The following is a 9,113-nucleotide window of genomic DNA, read 5'->3' on the forward strand; positions in this document are numbered from 1 at the left end:
TGGGCTGTAGGACTGCATTAAAAGTTCTTGGCGCATTTGCCTGAAAACCCATCTCAAATCCAATGGAAGCCGGGGAGTCTGGGTTTCATGGGCATTTGCTCTCTGACATATCAGCGGGTCCCATCTTAATCCAAGCATCCAGGGACTGAAACCATCCTCAGCAGATCAGGGTGGGGTGTGGGGAGAAGAGAAGCCTTGGAAGCAGAAAGCCTTGGGCTTGAAATCCCAGCTCTGTCACTGGAAGACTGTGTGATGCTAGGCAAGTCTTGTGGCTTCTAGGCGCACTGTGCCCCTGTCAAAAACAGCGATAATACTTCCTCCCTTGTAGGAGGATAGTGAGGAGGATTTCATGAGATGATACATTTAAAGTACCCACAATCACTCAGAAATCAGCCTCCCTACGCAGCCCACCGTGTCCCAGCAAAAAAATGTTACCACACCAAAGATCAGCCAGGCAAAGAAGGGGACAGCAATGGCCAGAGGGCTGACCAAGATTGGAGAGTCGGCTTCCACCTCAAAAGAGGGTAGAGTGCAACACAGAGGCCTTGGATGGGGTGGAGGGGGACAGATGGAGAGCTGGGGAAGGGAAGGTAGAGGAAAAGGGGACCTCTGAATGGAAAGGAAGGGAAAGGGGGCAGGAGAAAGAAGTTTATTATTCTTCCTGCAGACCAATCATGGGGCTCCTGGAGTGTCGAATTCCAGCTCCTGCAGCCAGATGTGACCTGTTCCTGTTATCATGGAATATTAATCAGAGGGGCCCTTGGGTAATTGGGGAGTTTTGATTAGAGAAATAGCCCTTATAATAATAAGCAGGCAAGAGCCTGGGGAAACCCACCCCCAACCCTGGCCGCCCACCTCTTAGGCTCCGTACTTCTGAAGCCCAGGGACCTGGACCTAGGAGGTGGAGGGTATGGAGAGGGGGATGGTACCATAGCTAGGGTGGGGACCAGGGTTGAACCTAAGGTGGGGAATGCAAGGATAGATAGGTAAGAATGGGACTAGAGACTGGAGGTCCGAGGGCCCAGGGCTAGCCTGGCTTCACTCACCTCCCCATCAATCATCACATTAGCTGTTCCCTGGGCTTCCCCCTCACCAGGCCCCCCTCCCAGCCAGCCTTCTGCCGGCACTGCTGCCTCAGGCTCTGGCCCTGCTGGGACCCCAGCTCTGTTGCAGGCTGCACATGGCCCCTGGGCTCTGTATATTTAGACGGTTAATGAATCTTCCTGTTTGGCTGGGCTAGGCTAGAGCCCGAGATGGAGGGAATGAGGACAAGAATGAAGAGGGGGGGGATCAGCACAACTGCCCCCGCCCCAGAGTCTCTCTGATCACAGGGATCTCAGACCCCCAAGTTCAGAAAGAGCCCAAGCAGTCCAACTCAAGGAATCCAGAAGCTTAATCACAATCCCACCCTCGCCCTCAACTCCCCAGGGGACCACAGCTTAAAGACAGAAGACCTGGGTTCTAGTCTTAACTCTTTATTTGTCCTCTCTTGAGCCTCAGCTGCTTCTTTGTATTGAGGGCATAAGACTCAATCTATCCTTTTACCAAACTCACTCAGCACCCACCATATGTCAAGCTTTGTGCTGGGCACTGGAGATTCAGAGAGAGAAAAAAAATAGAGCCTAGTCCCTACCATGGAAGAGATCACTGACTAATGATAGAGGCAGACATGTGACTGTCTTGCATTGAGGTAATAATCACAATAATAAAGTTGATTGAGTGGTTATGACCTGCCGGGCACTCTGCTATGGGCTTTATATTTATTATCTCATGGCATCTTCTCAATTGTCCAACATCATAGGCAATATCACCTTCCCCATTTCACAGATGAGGAAACTGAGTTACTGAGAGTTGAAGACTCCAATGGTTGCAATCCAATGTGCTGGAGTCAAGAGAGACATATGCAGAACTCAGGAGGGGAACTAGGAAAGTTTTTCAAAGGAGAAGACAGTTAATATACGCTGTACAGAAAATTTTTCATTGTTACTGGAGGCGTATGTTTGTGTATGTGTGTGTGCATGTGTGTGCATGCATGTGTGTGTGTGTATAGATTAAGAAAACTACCCAGATGTAGCCAGGGGTGGTGGCCTGTGCCTGTAGTACCAGCTACTTGGGAGGCTGAGGTGGGAAGATCACTTGGGCCCAGGAGTTTGATTCCAGCCTGGGCAACATGAGACCTAGCTTAAAAAAAAAAAAAAAAAAAAGAAATCACAAAAGCCCAAAACTACCCAGAGGAGATGGCTTTTGAAGTATTCTCCAATTTTTTTATATTAGAAAACCACTGCAAATACATAAGATTGTGATTAAAATCACTTACACAGGGTCTTCATCCACATTGGAATCGCTGGGTCAGAGCGCCTCCACATTTTTAGGTTTTTGATGTGTATTGTTACTTAAGTGGCTCCAAGACAGGCTGTACCTGCTGAAACTTCACCAGCAGAAAAGAGTGTAGAAGGGGGCCATTTAGTGTAGCAGTGTCCTTCTTTCAAAAGTGCCTGCAGCTCTAGTGACCCTGTTGAGGATGGGAACAAAATAGTCTCTGGATCTGAGGTTGTGGTGCATGGGCTTCTCCTAAACATGGCAACACATCCTTCTTGACTTCCCCAGAGGATTCTAGGCCATTATTAGAGTGAGTGTCCCTGCTTCAGAATTGGATCTCTGGCTGCTAGATTCTGGCTGGGAGGAGCATGGATTCTGAGTGGGAGAAACACTCATTCATTATTCATTGTCTCTTTACTGAGGCCCAGGTTCACTGCCCCGAAGGAACACACATTCTGATGGGAAGTGGTGGCTCCTTACATCAAAGTATATGTGTTTTTTTCACAAAGCAGTTTTGCTTACATCATCCCATTTACATTCAACAGATGAAGAAGATACCCAGGCCTCAAGAGAAGACATGACACATATGACTAAGGGGCAGAGTCAGGCCTCAAATGCAAGTCTCCCCATCCTGACTCCAGGATCCTTGTAGGGGTCACAGCAGCCTGGGTGTTCCTCCCCTTGGGCCCTCAGGAGTCAAGCCTAGGACAGCTAAGCCCTGGGACTGGCGCCTGGAGGAGCTTGCAGCCCACCACCCATTGCACCCTCACTGGGGACATAGCAACCCAGGCTGAGACCAGGGAATCTTAGCGGCTGAACCTTCTGATTCAAGTGGCCAAGCAGAGGACTCAGGCTGCCTAAGGCTGAGTGACAGGAACCAAAGGCTGCCTCGGGATTCAAAGGGTAGTAAATGGCGTTTACGAAGCAATTACCAGCGCTGGGCACTCTTGTAAGGGCTGGATGTGTGTTTATTCACTTAATCCTCACTACAGTCTCATGAGATGGCTGCTACTCTCAGTCTCATCTTTTGGATGAATAAAACAGAAGCACGGAGGGGTTTGAGTAAATGGCTCAAGAATTCACAACTAGAAAGTGGTAAAGCTGGAATGTAAACCCTGGTAGAGTGACTCCAGAATCTGGGCTCTTAACTACCACACTAGACGGCCTCTGAAGTCACGTGGCCAGCATCAAGGGGTACAGGCCGAAGGGCCCAGGTTCCTTCTTTCCCCAAGCTGCCACCATCACTTTGCCTTACTAATGTGGTGAAGCACCTAAGCACTTGGACTCCGCATTCTGGCTTCCAAGTTCAAGTCCTTACGTACACCTTCCTAGCCATGTGCCTGTGGGCAAGGCACTTTCCCTCTTAGAGCCTCCATTTCCTCATCTGTAAAACTGAGATAATCACAGTCCTACCTCAGATAGGGACCTCTCTGAGACATCACTGCAGCAGCAGATGTCAATGAAGTAATGCACATGAAGTGTGCAGCATGATGCCTGGCCCACAATAAGTACTCAGTAAATGTTAGCGTTTATTGTAGGGGAATATAATAAGATGTTGACTCCCCAGATTGACTGGATGGTAAAGTGAGCAGTGGAGAGCAGGGATAGAGCCCTGGGGTGACCGTCCCAGTCCAGCAAAGCCCATTCAAGTCGACAAACATTTCAAAGGTTTATTGATATTGCCTCAGTGCTAAACTCTGTGCTGGGCATCACTCCAGGTGAGATGCAGACATGAAACACTGGCTCTGCCCTCTAGAAGCTCACAATCTACTGGGGGAGACAAACATTGGCAGGGTGAGCAGAAGCGCTGTGAGGGCTGAGAAGAGAACACAAACTTGGCCTGGCTTGGGGGTCAGAAATGTCCATGAAGGATAGGCTCAATAGGAGTTTGCCAGACTACGGGGAAGGGGACAGGCATTTCTGACTGATGGGAGCACACACAGAAAAGCACAGAGGCTTAAGGGTGCCTGTTCTCGTCAGGTGCCAGGGAGTAGCTTTGCGTTGCTGGGGTGTAAGGTGTGCGTGGTGGGGAGGGGTAGAGGTGAAAGACTAAGGAGATGGGCAAGGACCAGATCATCCACGATCCTGAAAGCCATGCTGAGGAGTTGGGGAATGATGGACAAGTATAAAAGGTAAGCAGCGATGGGCAAGATCAGGATTGAGTTTTGGAAAGATGCCCCTGGCTGCTGTTTTGCAAGAGAGGAGTAGAATGGAAGCAGGGAGACTAGTCAGAAGGCTATTGCCATCGTTCAGGCAAGAGATACAGGTAGTACAAACCAGAGTGGCTGGTGGCATTAGGGGTGCTCAGAAATGGGCAGAGTCAAGTTCAGTTCAGAGGCAGAACTGAAGGCAGATTTCAAGGATAACCCGGAAGTTTCTAGCTTGGGTCTATCTGTGCTAAGACCTCAGCTGAGCTGGGAGCAGACACCTGTGCTCTGTAAACTTGTCTCTTTTTCCCTTTCAGTGTTTATTTTCATTTCCTTTCGGTTTCCTTGTAAAGTTCATTTCAGAAAATTCCCATCTTGTTTCAGCTGAACTAAAGGGAAGGGAAATGTTCCCATACTCCAACTGGGACCAGGGTTCCCAGGGCCTCCCAGGGCCCAAGCTTTGCTGGTGACCTCTCCAGCAGAGTGATGATGCACAAACCTGGAAAGATCTGGTGGGACTAGGGCCCAGGAGAAGGTTTGGCATAGCTTGGCAGGCCTGCTGGGTGGGCGGGGGTGGGGGCGGTTTGGCCGGTATCAGGGGATGGCAGCGCAGAGAAGTGAGCAAATCCTCTTTTGCCTGTTTCAAAGGAGAATGGCTCCCTTCCCCGGGCAATGCCCCTAAGTCATGGCTATCTCTGGTCTTTTCTTCTCTGGATTTCACACCCCCAGGCCCCACTGAGGGGTGTCTCTCAGGAGCATCTGTGCCAGAGGGAGGGATCCCAGAGTCCACAGTAAACACCCTATGATGGGGGGTGGGTTGGGGGACGAGAGGGATTAGGAGGCTGTGTGGTGGTTTGAAGAGGCAGTGGGCTGGAAGTCAGAAGACCTGGGTGAGGGCCAGTCCCGGTGAACTCTCTGTGTGACTGTGGGCAGTTCCTTCTTCCCCTCTTTGGGCCTCAGTTTTCCCATCCATCCAACAAGGGGGCTGGACTCGAAGGTCTCTAGACGCCCTAACAGCTTGAAAGATTCCATTCTCTTCTCTGAATCTGCCCAGGGGGAGGCCTTGGGGGCTGGGGCACCGGCAGGGGCTGAGAATTCCATAGCAATTTGCATGTGAAAGCATGTTACTGCCATGGCTATTAGTGTGTGCAGGGGGGCTGAACACAGGGCTAGGACAGCTAACTGTCAGGCTGGCCGGAAAGGCCCAGGCAGCCTGGGTGGGGGAGGGAAGAAGGCCTGCCCTGAGGTATGTGTGCACAGGCTGGCCAGCCACACTCAGTATCCAGAGAAGGGTGAAACCGCTGGATCTATAAGGCTCTGCCCAGCCTTGAGATGCCCAATTCTGGGTCTGGGCTGTGAACCAGTGGGTCTGGCCCCTACGGATACCTCCAAGCTATTTTGCTGGCGAGTGACTTCAGAGCTGTATAAGGTGCCACAGGAGAGGGACCCCCAGAGAGGGGGGCAGACTATGAGTACATTTTCGTAGTCTGCTCCGAACCAGGCCTAAACCTCCCAGGACCATATTTTTCTCAGGGTTATGTGTCATTTTGGTAATTGCCTTGTGTAAACTTACACAGTTTGTCAATATAAATACTGTGTATATATGGGTTTGTTTGGCCGCGCGCGCGTGCACACACACACACACACACACACACACACACTCATAGGGATTCTGAGAGAACAAGGCCACACAGTATGCAAGAAGGGCAACCGGCTCTGGTCTGTGAGGCAAGGAAGCTGGGTCCAAGGCTTGGCTCTGCCAGCTCTCCCTGTGTGCCCTTGGATAAGTCCCTTCCCATCTCTGGGCCTCAGTTTTCTTATGAGGGGTTTGGTCTGGAAAAGAGCTCTCAGAAAAGTCCTAGCTCTACTGTTTCCTGGCCCCTGACTTCTTAGATTCTACCTGAACCAGCATGAGGGCAGCCAGTGAGGCCGCTAGCCAGTTCCTCTGACAGCAAGGGTTCTACCCAGGAAAATCCAGCCAGTGTGGAGTCTCTGGTGCGGGGGTGGATTCTAGGGTCTCCCTTGGTTTCCCCTGGTGCCCTGGAACTGAATGATCCACATGGAGTTTTTCCCTAGGGACCTGGCCAGAGAAAGGGGGCAAGCTCTTCTCTTAGAAGCCAGCTCCTCACCCACCACCACTAGAGAGGCTGGAAGGGACCAGCCATAGGACAACAGTGATAGGCAAAGGCTGAAGACACCTCTTCTAGTTTGGGCAGCTTCTGCCTACGGGCCTTGGGAAGTGTTTATCATGGGTATGTTTTGCTCAGGTACCTGGCCACGGGCTAGAGGAAGCAAGCTGGCATTAGAACCACAGGATAACTTTTTTTTTTTTTTTCCTGAGACGGAGTCTCGCTCTGTCGCCCAGGCTGGAGTGCAGTGGCCGGATCTCAGCTCACTGCAAGCTCTGCCTCCCGGGTTTATGCCATTCTCCTGCCTCAGCCTCCAGAGTAGCTGGGAATACAGGCGTCCGCCACCTCGCCTGGCTAGTTTTTTGTATTTTTAGTAGAGACGGGGTGTCACCGTGTTAGCCAGGATAGTCTCGATCTCCTGACCTTGTGATCCGCCCATCTCGGCCTCCAAAAGTGCTGGGATTACAGGCTTGAGCCACCACGCCCGGCCTAGGATAACTTCTTAGGATGCTTAACAACCTCGCAAAAGGCCGACTTTGGTGGATGATGACAGCAACAGCCAGGTCGTAGGGTCTGCTCTCAAAGCAGGAAGAGTCCTCTAGAAGCTCAGCCCCAGAGCCAAATTGTCTACTCCGTCTTTCATGGGAGAAGCAACAGCTACCATTTATTGGTACTTGCTATGTGCCATGCATTCAATATTTATTAAAAAAAAATGAATACGTGAATGAATGAAAGACTCACTTTAGAACCCAAGTTTTAAATCAGTGTATTCTCCATTCTACCTCTCACATTCTTGTGACTCAGTCACCAATACAAAACAGAATCAAGAGTTTCCTGGGCACTGAAAGACTTTTCTAGAATGTGAGGTCTCTGGGAGAAGGGACCTCATCTATCCTGCTTTTCACTGTACTCCAGTGCCCAGACCATTGACTGGCATATAGTAGGTACTCGGTAAATATTTTCTGAATAAATGAATAAAGTTAGTACTACTCCTTCATTACCCAGACAGGGATCTGCCTGCCCCTGGTCAAAAAGGGAGTTATGGCAAAGCAGAGACAGGCCCTCAGGTCTCCAGCCTCTTGTTCCAGGGCTCTATCACCTGGAATAAAGGGCCCCATGGCAAACTCCTCCCACCCTCCCATATCCCTTCATCCTTATTCCCTCCAACCCCCAGCTTTCCCTTTTTTCCTTTCTCTTTGCCAGCTGAATAATTAACCATTGAAAACAGAAACTATAATTACTCTCTCCCCAATGCCTTTAAATTGCTTTCATTTTGGGTTCTATGACCCCTGTCCTGGGTGGGGGCTGGTCTCCCCCTCAGCAGCCTCCCAAAGGGGAAGCCAACCTAACAAGTGCCAGCTGGGGCCCCAGCCCCCCAGATCCAATGTCCAACTGTACAGGAGGCCAGCAGCAGATGGGTGAGGAGGGTCCCAGGCAGGCTGGGGCTGACTCAGCTGGGGTGTCAGTGGGACTGTGACGTGCCCAGGCAGGACAGGAGGCCAGGTAGGCAGGCGGGTTGGATTTCCGAGAGTGATTGATGCCAGGTGGCCAGAAGGCCGCTTGCTCAGCAGGGTCCAACCTAGGATGGCCCCAGTGGGGCCTGGGTCTTTCCATAGGTTGCTTAGCCCAGCTTCGTGCCCTGCCTAGTGGATACCAGGCCATTCATGTCACTTGTTCCTCAGGGAGGCCACCTGGGAGTTTAAAATCAACCAATGCAATAAGGTCACAAGAGCCTCGGCCTTCCAGCTCCACAAGGCTGTATCTTTCAGGGAAACTGAGGCCTGGTTAGCACCTGCTCAGTTCGGCTTTATTGGTGAACTGGGCTCAGCCTGCGGAGAAAGCCAGGCAGCCCCACCCTCACCTGGGAAGCATCCTGTATCCCTGACTCACCAGGAGCTTAGGCCCAGCTGGGACAGGAAGGAGAGTCAAGGGTGGGGCAGTCTGGGGCCCTACCACTGGAGGCTCACACCTCCTGCCTCCAGCTTGCTGAGCTTGGTCCCTCCCTGACCAAGACAGATGGAAAGGGAATGGGGAGTGGAGGTGGGGAGGACTCCTGTTTTTTAAGATCCCCAAGGAAGCATGCTTGCTCAGACAAAGGCAAGAAGTGGGAAGTCATACCCCTCGCTCTCAAGGAATATATCTTATTTGCTCATGGTGTAATAAAAGGCGTGCACTTGTATCCTAGAGCTCCCGTTCACCTGATGTGTGTCCTTGGGCAAGTTACAGCCCCTCATAGGGTCTTGGTTTCCTCATCTCAAATATAAGTCAGGTAATTCCCCACCTACCACCCTCACAGGGCAGTTTATGAGACTCAATGAAACAAAGTGTGTAAAAGCATTTGAACAAACTGGCAGGTGCTGTCCAGGTGAAGGACACAAGGAACTACTAAGCACACCATGTGGTCAACAGTGTGAGCACCAAGTTCAAACCAGCGCCAGCCATGGCACCCATGCTAGGGCAAGGGAACAGTCAGTTGTGAAGCTTCTGGGCTACCCAGCAGATTGCCCCACTCTCCTTT

This window comes from Chlorocebus sabaeus, chromosome X (assembly GCF_047675955.1).
Source record: "Chlorocebus sabaeus isolate Y175 chromosome X, mChlSab1.0.hap1, whole genome shotgun sequence".
Classification (NCBI taxonomy): Eukaryota; Metazoa; Chordata; class Mammalia; order Primates; family Cercopithecidae; genus Chlorocebus; species Chlorocebus sabaeus.